Source organism: Sorex fumeus, unplaced genomic scaffold (assembly GCF_029834395.1).
Source record: "Sorex fumeus unplaced genomic scaffold, SorFum_2.1 ptg000069l, whole genome shotgun sequence".
In the NCBI taxonomy this organism is placed as follows: Eukaryota; Metazoa; Chordata; class Mammalia; order Eulipotyphla; family Soricidae; genus Sorex; species Sorex fumeus.
Window position 1 is genome coordinate 2,672,278 of NW_026606126.1, and position 13,288 is coordinate 2,685,565.

Sequence of the window (13,288 nt, forward strand, 5' to 3'; positions counted from 1 at the left end):
ACGGAGCTAAGCCCCGGCGTCGGCAGTGGCCCTGGGCGGGGCTGAGGGACGTGCCGGCCGCGGTGCAGCCCGGGCGCGCGGCCCGGCCCTCGGCCGGAGGGCACCGCGGAGCTAAGCCCCGGGGTCGGCAGCGGCCTGGAGCGGGCCCGAGGGCGGGGCCGGGCGCGGTGTGGCCCGGGCGCGCGGCCCGGCCCTCCGCTGGCGGTGACGCAGAGCTAAGCCCCGGGGTTTGCAGCGGCCAAGAACGCGGCCGAGGGTCGGAACGGGAGCGGAGCTGCTCGGGTGCACGGCCCGGTCCTCCGCTGGCGGGTGCCGCGGAGCTAAGCCCCAGGGTGGGCAGCGGCCTGGAGCGGCGCCGAGGGCCGGGCAAGGTGCGGGATAGCTTGTGCGCGCGGCCCCATCTCTCGGCCCGCGGGTGCCGCGGAGCTAAGCCCCGTGGTCAGCAGCGGCCCGGAGCGGGGCTGAGGGCCGTGGCGGGCGTGGCCAGCCCGGGCGCGCGGCCCGGCACTCGCCGACGGGTGCCGCGGAGCTAAGCCCCAGAGTCGGCAGTGGACCTGAGCGGGGCCTGGGCCGGGCCGGGCACGGGGCGGCCCCAGCGTGCGGCTCGGCCCTCGGCCCGCCTGGGCTTCGGAGCTAAGCCCCAGTGTTGGCAGCGGCCAGAAGCAGGGCCGAAGCCCGCACCAGGCGCTAGACGGCCCGGGCGCGTAGCCAGGCCCTCCGCTGGCGTGTGGCGCGGATCTAAAGCCCAGTGTCGGCAGCGGCCCGGAGCGCGGCCGATGGTCGGGACGGGAGTGGGGCGGGTCAGGTGCGCGTCCCGGTCCTCCGCCGGCAGGTGGCGTGGAGCTAAGCCCCGGGATCGGCAGCAGCCCGGGGCGGGGCCGAGGGCCGGAACTGGCGCGGAGCGGCCCGGGCACGCGACCCGGCGCTCGGACCGTGGGTGCCGCGGAGCTAAGCCCCCTGGTCAGCAGCGGCCCAGGGCAGGGCCAAGGGCCGTCTGGGTGCGGGGCGGCCCGGGTGCGCGGCCAGGCCCTTCGCCGGCGGGTGCCGCGGAGCTAAGCCCCTGGGTTGGCAGCGGTCTGGAGCGCAGCCGAGTGTCGGTACGGGCACGGTGTGACCCGGGCGCGCGGCCCAGCCCTTGGCCTGTTGGTGCCGCAAAGCTAAGCCCCAGGGTCGGCAGAGACCCAGAAGGCGGCTGAGTGTCGGGAGGGGAGCAGGGCGGCTCGGGTGCGCGACCCGACCCTCCGCCGGCAGCTGCCCGGAGCAGGGCCGATGGCTGGGCCAGGCGCGGGGCAGCCTGGGCCTGCGGCCCAGTCCTCCGCCGGCGGGTGCCACAGAGCTAACTTCCAGGGTATGCAGCGGCCCAGAGCGGGGCAGAGGGATGGTCCGGGGGCGGGGCGGCCCGGGCGCGCGGCCCGGACCCTCGGCCCGCTGGTGCCGCGGAGCTTAGCCCCGGGTTAGGCCGCGGCCCGGAGCGAGGCTGAGTGTCGGGATGGGAGTGAGGAAGCTCGGGTGCACGTCACGGTCCTCCGCTGGTGGGTGCCGCAGATCTAAGCCCCGGGGTCGGCAGCGGCCCAGAACGCGGTCGATGGTCGGAACGGGAGTGGAAAGGCTCGGGCGCGCGACCCGACCCATCGCCCGCAGCGGCCCGGAGCGGGGCCGATGGCCGGGCCGGGTGCGGGACAGCCTGGGCGTGCGGCCCGGTCCTCCGCTGGCGGGTGCCGTGGAGCTAAGTTCTGGGGGATGCAGCGGCCTGGAGCAGGACCGAGGGCCGTTCCGTGGGTGGGGCGGCCCCGGCACGCGGCCAGGCCCTCGGCCCGCTTGTGCCTCAGAGCTTATCCCCGGGGTAGGCAGCGGCCCGGAGCTGGGCCAAGGCCAGTCCGGGGGCGGGGCGGCCCGGGCGCGCGGCCCGGCCCTTGTCCTGCGGGTGCCACGGAGCTTAGCCCCGGGGTCGGCTGCGGCCCGGAGTGGGGCCGAGGGCCGGGCTGGGCACTGGGAGGCCCGGGCACGTGGCCAGGCCCTCCGCTGGCGGGTGCTGCAGAGCTAAGCCCCCGGAGTCGGCAGCGGCCCAGAACGCGGCCGATGGTCGGGACGGGAGGGGGGCTGCTCGGGTGCACGTCCCGGTCCTCCACCGGTGGGTGCCGCGGAGCTAAGCCCCGGGGTCGGCAGCGGCCTGGAGCGGGGCCGAGGGCTGGGTCGGGCGTGGGTCTGCCCGGGCGCGCGGCCCGGCACTCCGCCGTAGTGTGCCACAGAGCTAACCCCCGGGGTCGGCAGCGGCTCGGAGCGTGGCCGAGGTCCGGGCCAGGTGCGGCGCGGCCCAGGCGTGCGTCCCGGCCCTCGGCACGCTGGTGCCGTGGAGCTAAGCCCCGGGGTCGGCAGCGGACCGGGGCGGGGCCGAGGGCCGAGGCGGACGTGGGGCTGTCCGGGTGCGCCGCACGGCTCTCTGCCAGCGGTACCGCGGGGCTAAGCCCCGGGGTCGGCAGCGGCCCGGAACGCGGCCTCAGGTCCCGACGGGATCGGGGCAGCCCGGACACGTGCCCCGGTCCTCCGCTGGCGGGTGCCGCGGACCTAAGTCCCGGGGGTGCATCGGCCAGGAGCAGGGCCGATGGCAAGGCCAGGCGCGGGGCAGCCCGGGCGCGTGGCCCGGTCCTCCGCCGGCGGGTGCTGCGGAGCTAAGTCCCGGGGTCGGCAGCGGCCAGCAGCGGGGCCAAGGGCCGGTCCGGGCACGGGGCGTCTCGGGCGCGCGGCCCGGCCCTCGGCCCGATGGTGCCGCGGACCTTAGCCCCGGGGTCGGCAGCGGCCCAGAACGGGGCCGAGGGTCAGGCCGGGCGCGGGACAGCCAGTGCGCGGCCCGTCACTCCGCCGTCAGGTGCCACAGACCTAAGCCCCGGGGACGGCAGCGGCCCGGAACGTGGGCGAGGGTCAGGAAGGGAGCGGGGCGGCTCGGGCGCACGGCCCGGCCCTCCGTCGGCAGATGCCGCGGGACTAAGCCCCGGGGTCGGCTGCGGCACAGAGTGGACCCAAGGGCTGGGCCGGGTGTGGGTTGGCCCGAGCGAGCGGCCCGGCCCTCCGTCGGCAGATGCCGCGGAGCTAAGCCCCGGGGTCGGCAGCGGCCCGGAGTGGGGCCGAGGGCCGGGCCAGGCGCGGGGCGGCCCGGGAGCACGGCCCAGCCCTCCGCAGGGGGGTGTCGCGGAGCTAAGCCCCGGGGTCTGCAGTGTCCCGAAGCGGGGCCGAGGGTCGGGATGGGAGCTAGGCGGCTCGGGCATGCGGCCCTACCCTCGGACCGCGGGTGCCGAGGGGCTAAGCCCTGGGGTCTGCAGCGGCCCAGAACGCGGCCGAGGGTCCCGATGGGATCGGGGTAGCCCGGGCACGTGGCCCGGTCCTCTGCCGGCGGGTGCCGCGAATCTAAGTCCCGGAGTCGGCAGCGGCCCGGAGCTGGGCCAAGGGCCGGACCAGGCACGGGGCGGCCGGGGCGCGCGGCCCCGCCCTCGGCCCGCGGGTACCGCGGAGCTAAGCCCCGGGGTTGGCAGTGGCCCGGAGGGGGACGAGGGCTGGGCAGGGCGCGGGTTGGCCCGGGCGCGCGGCCCGGCCCTCCGCCGGCTGGTGCCGCAGAGCTAAGCCCCGGGGTCTGCATTGGCCCAGAAAGCGGCCGATGGTCTGGACAGGAGTGGGGCTGCTCGGGTGCGCAGCCCGGTCCTCCGCCGGCGAGTGCCGCGGAGCTAAGCCCCAGGGTCGGCAGCAGCCGGGAGCGAGGCCAAGGGCCGGGCAAGGCGCAGGAAAGCCTGGGTGCGCAGCCCCATCTCTCAGCCCGCGGGTGCCGTGGAACTAAGCCCCGGGGTCGGCAGCGGTCTGGAGCGTCGCCGAGTGTCGGTACGGGCGCGGGCTGTCCCGGGTGCGCGACCCGGCACTCGGCCTGTTGGTGCCGTGAAACTAAGCCCCGGGGTCGGCAACGGCCTGGAGCGGGCCCGAAGGCCGGGCCGGGCGCGGTGCGGCCCGGACGCGCGGCCCGGCCCTCCACCGGGTGTTGCCGCGGAGCTAAGCCCCAAGGTCGGCAGCGGCCCGGAACGCGGCCTCAGGTCCCAACGGGATCGGGGCAGCCCGGGCACGTGGCCCGGTCCTCCGCTGGTTGGTGCTGCGGACCTAAGCCACGGGGTTGGCATCGGACGGAGCAGGGCCGATGGCAGGGGCAGGCGCGGGGCAGCCCGGGCGCGTGGCCCAGTCCTCCGCCGGTGGGTGCCGCGGAGCTAAGTCCCGGGGTCGGCAGCAGCCCGGAGCGGGGCCGAGGGCCGGTCCAGGGGCGGGGCGTCCCAGGCGCGCGGCCCGGCCCTCGGCCCGCTGGTGCCGCGGACCTTAGCCCCGGGGTTGGCAGCGGCCCGGAGCGGGGCCAAGGGCCAGGCCGGAAGCTGGGCAGACCGGGCGCACGGCCCAGCCCTACGCCAGCGGGTGCCACGGAGCTAAGCCCCGATGTCGGAAGCGGCCCAGAACGGGGCTGAGGGCCGGGCCGGGCGCGGGACTGGAGGGCACGGCCCATCCCTCCGCCGTCAGGTGCCGCTGAGCTAAGCCCCGGGGTCGGCAGTGTCCCGGAACATGTCTGAGGGTCAGGAAGGGAGCGGGGTGGCCCGGGCACGCGTCCCGGCCCTCCGCCGGCGGATGCCGCGGCGCTAAGCCCCGGGGTCGGCTGCGGCTCGGAGTGGAGCCAAGGGCTGGGCCGGGCGTGGGGTAGCCCGGGCGAGCGGCCCGGCCCTCGGACAGCAGGTGCCGCGGAGCTAAGCCCCGGGCTCGGCAGCGGCCCGGAGTGGGGCCGAGGACCGTGCCAGGGGCGGGTGGCCCGGGCGCGCGGCCCAGGCCTCCGCCACGGGGTGCAGTGGAGCTAAGCCACGGGGTCGGCAGTGGCCCAAAGCGGGGCCGAGGGTCGGGACGGGAGCGGGGTGGCTCGGGGGCGGGGACCTACCCTCAGACCGCGGGTGCCGTGGGGCTAAGCCCTGTGGTCCGCAGCGACCCAGAATGTGGCCAAGGGGCCAGACAGGATCGGGGCAGCCCAGGCACGTGGCCAGTGCTCCACCAGCGGGTGCCGCTGAGCTAAGCCCCGGGGTCGGCAGCGGCCCGGAGCGTGGCCGAGGGCCGGGCCGGGTGCGGGGCGGCCCAGGTGCGCGGCCCGGCCCTCGGACCGCTGGTGCCACGGAGCTAAGCCCCGGGGTCGGCAGCGGCCTGCAGCGGGGCCGAGGGCCGGGCCGGTCGCGGGGCGGCCCGGGCGCGCAGCCCGACTCTCGGCCCGCGCGTGCCGCAGAACTAACCCCCGGGGTCAGCAGCGGCAGGGAGTGGGGTCGAGAGCCGAGCCGGGCGCGGGGCAGCCCGGGCGCGCAGCCCAGCCCTTTGCCGGCGAGTGCCGCAGAGCTAAGCCCCGTTTCGGCAGCGGCCCAGAACGCTGCCGAGGGTCGGGATGGGAGCGGGGCGGCTCGGGCGCGCGGCCCAAACCTCTGACCGCAGGTGCCACAGAGCTAATCCCCGGGGTCAGCAGGGGCCCGGGGCGGGGCCGAGGGCCGGGACAGACTTGGGGCTGCCCGGGCACGCGGCCCGGCTCTCCGCCGGCGGTACCGCGGGTCTAAGCCTCGGGGTCATCAGCGGCCCGGAGTGCGGCCTAGGGTCCCGACGGAATCGTGGCAGCCCGGGCACGTGGCCCGGTCCTCCGCCGGCGTATGCCGCGGAGCTAAGCCCCAGCGTCGGCATCGGCCCGGAGCTGGGCCGATGGCCGGGCTGAGCGCGGGGCAGCCCCGGTGCGCGATGCGGTCCTCCGCCCACGGGTGCCACGGAGCTAAGTCCCGGGGTCGGCAGTGGCCCGGAGCGGGGCAGAGGGCCGGTCTGGGCGGGGGGTGGCAAGGGCGCGTGGCCCGGCCCTTGGCCCGCTGGTGCCACGGAGCTTAGCTCCGGGGTCAGCAGCGGCCCGGAGCGAGGCCGATTGTCGGGACGGGAGCGGGGCGGCCCGTGCGCGTGGCAGTGGCCACTATCCCGCTGGTGCTGCAGAACTAAGTACCGCGGTCGGCAGCGGCCCGGAGCGGGGCCGAGGGCCGGTCCGGTCGCGGGGTGGCTCGGGCGTGCGGCCCGTCCCTCTGCCGGCGGGTGCCGCGGAGCTAAGCCCCGGGGTCAGCAGCTGCCCGGAGCAGGGCCGAGAGCCGGGCCGGGCTCAGGGCAGACCCAGTGCGCGGCACGGGCCTCTGCCGGTGGGTGCCGCAGAGCTAAGCCCCGGGGTCGGCAGCGGCCCGGAACGCGGCCGAGGGTCGGGAAGGGAGCGTGCTGGCTCGGGCGCACGGCCCGGCCCTTGGCCTGTTCGTGCCGTGAAGCTAAGTCCCGGGGACGGCAGCGGCACGAAGTGGGGCCGAGGGCTTGGCCAGGCACGGGTCTGCCCCGGGCGCGCGGCTCGGCCCTCCACAGTTGTGTTCTGCAGAGCTAAGCCCAGGGCTCGGCAGCGGCCCGGAGCGGGGCCAGGGCCGGGCCAGGCGCGGGGTGGCCCCGGCGCGGCCCGGCCCTCGGCCCGCTTGTGCCGCGGAGCTAAACCCCGGGGTCGGCAGCGGCCCGAAGCGGGGCCGAGGGTCGGGACAGGAGCGAGGCGGCTCGGGCGCCTGGCCCAACCCTCAGACCGCGGGTGCCGCGGGGCTAAGCCCTGGGGTCTGCAGCGGCCCGGAACGTGGCCGAGGGTCCCGACGGGATCAGGGTAGCTCGGGCACGTGGCCCGGTCCTCCGCCGGCGGGTGCCGCGGAGCTAAGCCCCGGGGTTGGCAGCAGTCTGGAGCGCGGCCGAGTGTCGGTAGGGGCACGGGGCGGACCGGGCGCGCAGCACGGCCCGCGGCCTGCTGGCGCCGCAGAACTAAGCTCCGGGGTCGGCAGCTGCCCGGAGAGGGGACCGAGGGCTGGGCCGGGCGCTGGGCGGCACGGCCGCGTGGACCGGCCCTCCGCCGGCGGGTGCCGCGGAGCTAAGCCACGGGATCAGCAGCGGCCTGAAGCGGGGCCGGAGGAAGGGACGGGCGCGGTGCGGCCCGGGCACGCGGCCCGGACCTCCGCCGGGGGGTGCCGCGGAGCTTAGCCCCAGGGAGTCAGCAGCGCCCCGGAGCGGGGCCGAGGGATGTGCCGGGCGCGGGATGGCCCTCGGCCGGCGTGTGCCGCGTATCTAAGCCCCGGTGTCGGCAGCGGCCCGGAGCAGGGCCGAGGGCTGCGTCGGGCGCGGGTCTGCCCAGGCGCGCGGCCCGGCACTCCGCCGTAGTGTGCCGCGGAGCTAACTCCCGGGGTCGGCAGCGGCCCGGAGCGTGGCCGAGGTCCGGGCCAGGTGCGTCGAGGCCCAGGCGTGCGTCCCGGCCCTCGGCACGCTGGTGCCGCGGAGCTAAGCCCTGGGGTCGGCAGCGGAATAGGGCGGGGCCGAGGGCCGAGGCGGTCGCAGGGCTGTCCGGGCACGCCACACGGCTCTCCGCCGGCGGTACTGCGGGGCTAAGCCCCGGGGTCGGCAGCGGCCCAGAACGCGGCCGAGGGTCCCAACGGGATCGGGGTAGCCCGGGCACATGGCCCGGTCCTTCGCCGGCGGGTGCCGTGGAGCTAATCCCCGGAGTCGGCAGCGGCCCGGAGCGGGGCCGAGGTCCGGAGCAGGCATGGGGCGGCCAGGGCGCGCGGCCCCGCCCTCGGCCCGCGGGTACCGCGGAGCTAAGCCCTGGGGTCGGCAGCAGCCCGGAGCGGGGCCGTGGGCTGGACAGGGCGCGGGGTGGCTCAGGTGCGCGGCCCGGCCCTCCACCGGTGGGTGCCGCAGAGCTAAGCCCTGGGGTCGGCAGCGGCCCAGAACGCGGCCGAGGGTCGGGACGGGAGCGGGGTGGCTCTGGCGCGCGGCCCGAACCTCTGACCGCAGGTGCCGCGGAGCTAAGCCCCGGGATCAGCAGGGGCCCGGGGCGGGGCCGAGGGCCGGGGCGGACGTGGGGCTGCCCCGGCACGCGGCCCGGCTCTCTGCCGGCGGTACCGCGGTCTAAGCCTCGGGGTCGTCATCGGCCCGGAGTGCGGCCTAGGGTCCCGATGGAATCAGGGCAGCCCGGGCACGTGGCCCGGTCCTCCGCCGGCAGATGCCGCGGAGCTAAGCCCCAGCATCGGCATTGGCCCAGAGCTGGGCCGATGGCCGTGCCGAGCGCGGGGCAGCCCTGGCGCGCGGTGTGGTCCTCCGCCCACGGGTGGCACGGAGCTAAGTCCCGGGGTCGGCAGCGGCCCGGAGAGGGGCTGAGGGCTGGTACGGGCGCGGGGCGGCCAGGGCACGTGGCCCGGCCCTCGGCCTGCTAGTGCCGTGGAGCTTAGCCCCGGGGTCGGCAGCGGCCCGGAGCACGGCCGATTGTCGGGACAGGAGCGGGGCGGCCTGTGCGCGCGGCAGTGGCCCCTGTCCCGCGGGTCCCATGGATCTAAGCCCCGGGGTCGGCAGCAGCCCGGAGCGGGGCCGAGGGCCGGGCCGGGTGCGGGGCAGCCCGGGCGCATGGCCAGGACCTACGCCGGCGGTTGCTGCGGAGATAAGCCCCAGGGTCGGAAGCGGCCTGGAACGTGGCTGAGGGTCAGGAAGGGAGCGGGGCGGCTCTGGCGAGTGTCCCCGGCCCTCAGCCAGCGGACGCCGCGGGGCTAAGCACCGGGGTCAGCTGCGGCTCGGAGTGGAGCCAAGGGCTGGGCCGGGCGTGGGGTGGCCCGGGTGAGCGGCCCGGCCCTCGGCCGGCAGGTGCCGCGGAGCTAAGTCCCGGGGTCAGCAGCGGCCCGGAGCGGGGACGAGGGCCGGGCTGGCGCGGGGCAGTCCGGGCACGCGGCCCGGCCCTCGGCCCGCTTTTGTCATGGAGCTTAGTCCCGGGGTCGGCAGCGGCCCGGAGCGGGGCCGAGGGCTGGGCCAGGCGTGTGTCTGCCCAGGTGCGTGGCCCGGCCCTCCGCCGTTGTGGGCAGTGGAGCTAAGCCCCGGGGTCGGCAGTGGCCCGGAGCATGGCCGAGGGCCGGGCAGGGTGCAGGGCGGCCCAGGCGCGTGTTCCGGCCCTCGCTCCACTGGTGCCGAGGAGCTAAGTCCCGCGTTCGGCAGCGGCCCAGAGCTGGGCCATGGCCGGAACGGGAGTGGGGCCCCCCCCGGCTCGTCACCCGGCCCTCGGCCCGCGGGTGCCGCGGAGCTAAGCCCCGGGGTCGGCAGCGGTCCGAGCGGGGCCGATGGCCGGGCCGGGCGCGGGACAGCCCTGGTGCGCCGCCCGGTCCTCTACCGGTAGTTGCCGCGGAGCTAAGTCCCGGGGTCGGCAGCGGCCCGGAGCGGGACCAAGGGCCGGTCCGGGCGCGGGCTGGCCCAAGTGCGCGGCTCTGCCCTTGGCCCGCTGGTGCCACGGAGCTTAGCCCTGGGGTCAATAGCGGCCCGGAGCGCGGCCGAGTTTCGGGACGGGAGCAGGGCGGCCCGTGCGCACGGCCGGGCCCTTGTCCCGCGTATGCTACAGAGCTATGCCCCGGGGTTGGCAGCGGCCCGGAGCGGGGCAAAGGGCCGGGCTGGGAGCTGGGAGGCCCGGGCGCGTGGCCAGGCCCTCCGCTGGCGGGTGCCGCAGAGGTAAGCCCCAGTGTCGGCAGCGGCCCAGAGCGGGTCCGAGGGCCGGGCCGGGCGCGGGGCAGCTCGTGCGCACGGCCCGGCCCTACGCCGGCGGGTGCCGCGGAGCTAAGCCCTGTGTTCGGCAGCAGCCCGAAGCGGGGCCGAGAGTCGGGACGGGAGCGGGGCGGCTCGGGCGCGCGGCCCAACCCTCGGACCGCGGGTGCCGCGGGGCTAAGCCCTGGGGATCGCAGAGGCCCAGAACGTGGCCGAGGGTCCCGACGGGATCGGGGTATCCCGGGCACGTGGCCCGGTCCTCCGCCGGCGGGTGCCGCGTAGCTAAGCCCCGGGGTCGGCAGCTGCCCGGAGCGGGGCCGAAGGCCGGACTGGACGCTGGATAGCCCGGGCACATGGCCAGGCTCTCCGCTGGCGGGTGGCGTGGAGCAAAGCCCCGGGGTCGGCAGCGGCCCGGAGCGGGGCCTAGGGCTGTGGCGGGTGCCGCTGGCCCGGGCGCGCGGACCAGCCCTCCGCCAGCGGGTGCCGCGGAGCTAAGCCCCGTGGTCAGCAGCGGCCCGGAGCGGGGCTGAGGGCCGTGGCGGGCGTGGCCAGCCCGGGCGCGCGGCCCGGCACTCGCCGACGGGTGCCGCGGAGCTAAGCCCCAGAGTCGGCAGTGGACCTGAGCGGGGCCTGGGCCGGGCCGGGCACGGGGCGGCCCCAGCGTGCGGCTCGGCCCTCGGCCCGCCTGGGCTTCGGAGCTAAGCCCCAGTGTTGGCAGCGGCCAGAAGCAGGGCCGAAGCCCGCACCAGGCGCTAGACGGCCCGGGCGCGTAGCCAGGCCCTCCGCTGGCGTGTGGCGCGGAGCTAAAGCCCAGTGTCGGCAGCGGCCCGGAGCGCGGCCGATGGTCGGGACGGGAGTGGGGCGGGTCAGGTGCGCGTCCCGGTCCTCCGCCGGCAGGAGGCGTGGAGCTAAGCCCCGGGATCGGCAGCAGCCCGGGGCGGGGCCGAGGGCCGGAACTGGCGCGGAGCGGCCCGGGCACGCGACCCGGCGCTCGGACCGTGGGTGCCGCGGAGCTAAGCCCCCTGGTCAGCAGCGGCCCAGGGCAGGGCCAAGGGCCGTCTGGGTGCGGGGCGGCCCGTGTGCGCGGCCAGGCCCTTCGCCGGCGGGTGCCGCGGAGCTAAGCCCCTGGGTTGGCAGCGGTCTGGAGCGCAGCCGAGTGTCGGTACGGGCACGGTGTGGCCCGGGCGCGCGGCCCAGACCTTGGCCTGTTGGTGCCGCAAAGCTAAGCCCCAGGGTCGGCAGAGACCCAGAAGGCGGCTGAGTGTCGGGAGGGGAGCAGGGCGGCTCGGGCGCGCGACCCGACCCTCCGCCGGCAGCTGCCCGTAGCAGGGCCGATGGCTGGGCCAGGCGCGGGGCAGCCTGGGCGTGCGGCCCGGTCCTCCGCCGGCGGGTGCCACAGAGCTAACTTCCGGGGTATGCAGCGGCCCAGAGCGGGGCAGAGGGACGGTCCGGGGGCGGGGCGGCCCGGGCGCGCGGCCCGGACCCTCGGCCCGCTGGTGCCGCGGAGCTTAGCCCCGGGTTAGGCCGCGGCCCGGAGCGAGGCTGAGTGTCGGGATGGGAGCGAGGAAGCTCGGGTGCACGTCACGGTCCTCCGCTGGTGGGTGCCGCAGATCTAAGCCCCGGGGTCGGCAGCGGCCCAGAACGCGGCCGATGGTCGGAACGGGAGTGGAAAGGCTCGGGCGCGCGACCCGACCCATCGCCCGCAGCGGCCCGGAGCGGGGCCGATGGCCGGGCCGGGTGCGGGACAGCATGGGCGTGCGGCCCGGTCCTCCGCCGGCGGGTGCCGTGGAGCTAAGTTCTGGGGGATGCAGCGGCCTGGAGCAGGACCGAGGGCCGTTCCGTGGGTGGGGCGGCCCCGGCACGCGGCCAGGCCCTCGGCCCGCTTGTGCCTCAGAGCTTATCCCCGGGGTAGGCAGCGGCCCGGAGCTGGGCCAAGGCCAGTCCGGGGGCGGGGCGGCCCGGGCGCGCGACCCGGCCCTTGTCCTGCGGGTGCCACGGAGCTTAGCCCCGGGGTCGGCAGCGGCCCGGAGTGGGGCCGAGGGCCGGGCTGGGCACTGGGAGGCCCGGGCACGTGGCCAGGCCCTCCGCTGGCGGGTGCTGCGGAGCTAAGCCCCCGGGGTCGGCAGCGGCCCAGAACGCGGCCGATGTTCGGGACGGGAGGGGGGCTGCTCGGGTGCACGTCCCGGTCCTCCACCGGTGGGTGCCGGGGAGCTAAGCCCCGGGGTCGGCAGAGGCCTGGAGCGGGGCCGAGGGCTGGGTCGGGCGTGGGTCTGCCCGGGCGCGCGGCCCGGCACTCCGCCGTAGTGTGCCACAGAGCTAACCCCCGGGGTCGGCAGCGGCTCGGAGCGTGGCCGAGGTCCGGGCCAGGTGCGGCGCGGCCCAGGCGTGCGTACCGGCCCTCGGCACGCTGGTGCCGTGGAGCTAAGCCCCGGGGTCGGCAGCGGACCGGGGCGGGGCCGAGGGCCGAGGCGGACGCGGGGCTGTCCGGGTGCGCCGCACGGCTCTCTGCCAGCGGTACCGCGGGGCTAAGCCCCGGGGTCGGCAGCGGCCCGGAACGCGGCCTCAGGTCCCGACAGGATCGGGGCAGCCCGGACACGTGCCCCGGTCCTCCGCTGGTGGGTGCCGCGGACCTAAGTCCCGGGGGTGCATCGGCCTGGAGCAGGGCCGATGGCAAGGCCAGGCGCAGGGCAGCCCGGGCGCGCGGCCCGGCCCTCGGCCCGATGGTGCCGCGGACCTTAGCCCCGGGGTTGGCAGCGGCCCGGAGCGGGGCCAAGGGCCAGGCCGGAAGCTGGGCAGACCGGGCGCACGGCCCAGCCCTACGCCAGCGGGTGCCACGGAGCTAAGCCCCGATGTCGGAAGCGGCCCAGAACGGGGCTGAGGGCCGGGCCGGGCGCGGGACAGGAGGGCACGGCCCATCCCTCCGCCGTCAGGTGCGCCGCCCGGTGCGCCGCCCGGTCCTCCGCCGGTAGTTGCCGCGGAGCTAAGTCCCGGGGTCGGCAGCGGCCCGGAGCGGGACCAAGGGCCGGTCCGGGCGCGGGCTGGCCCAAGTGCGCGGCTCTGCCCTTGGCCCGCTGGTGCCACAGAGCTTAGCCCTGGGGTCAATAGCGGCCCGGAGCGCGGCCGAGTTTCGGGACGGGAGCAGGGCGGCCCGTGCGCACGGCCGGGCCCTTGTCCCGCGTATGCTACAGAGCTATGCCCCGGGGTTGGCAGCGGCCCGGAGCGGGGCAAAGGGCCGGGCTGGGAGCTGGGAGGCCCGGGAGCGTGGCCAGGCCCTCCGCTGGCGGGTGCCGCAGAGGTAAGCCCCAGTGTCGGCAGCGGCCCAGAGCGGGTCCGAGGGCCGGGCCGGGCGCGGGGCAGCTCGGGCGCACGGCCCGGCCCTACGCCGGCGGGTGCCGCGGAGCTAAGCCCTGTGTTCGGCAGCAGCCCGAAGCGGGGCCGAGAGTCGGGACGGGAGCGGGGCGGCTCGGGCGCGCGGCCCAACCCTCGGACCGCGGGTGCCGCGGGGCTAAGCCCTGGGGATCGCAGAGGCCCAGAACGTGGCCGAGGGTCCCGACGGGATCGGGGTATCCCGGGCACGTGGCCCGGTCCTCCGCCGGCGGGTGCCGCGTAGCTAAGCCCTGGGGTCGGCAGCTGCCCGGAGCGGGGCCGAAGGCCGGACTGGACGCTGGATAGCCCGGGCACATGG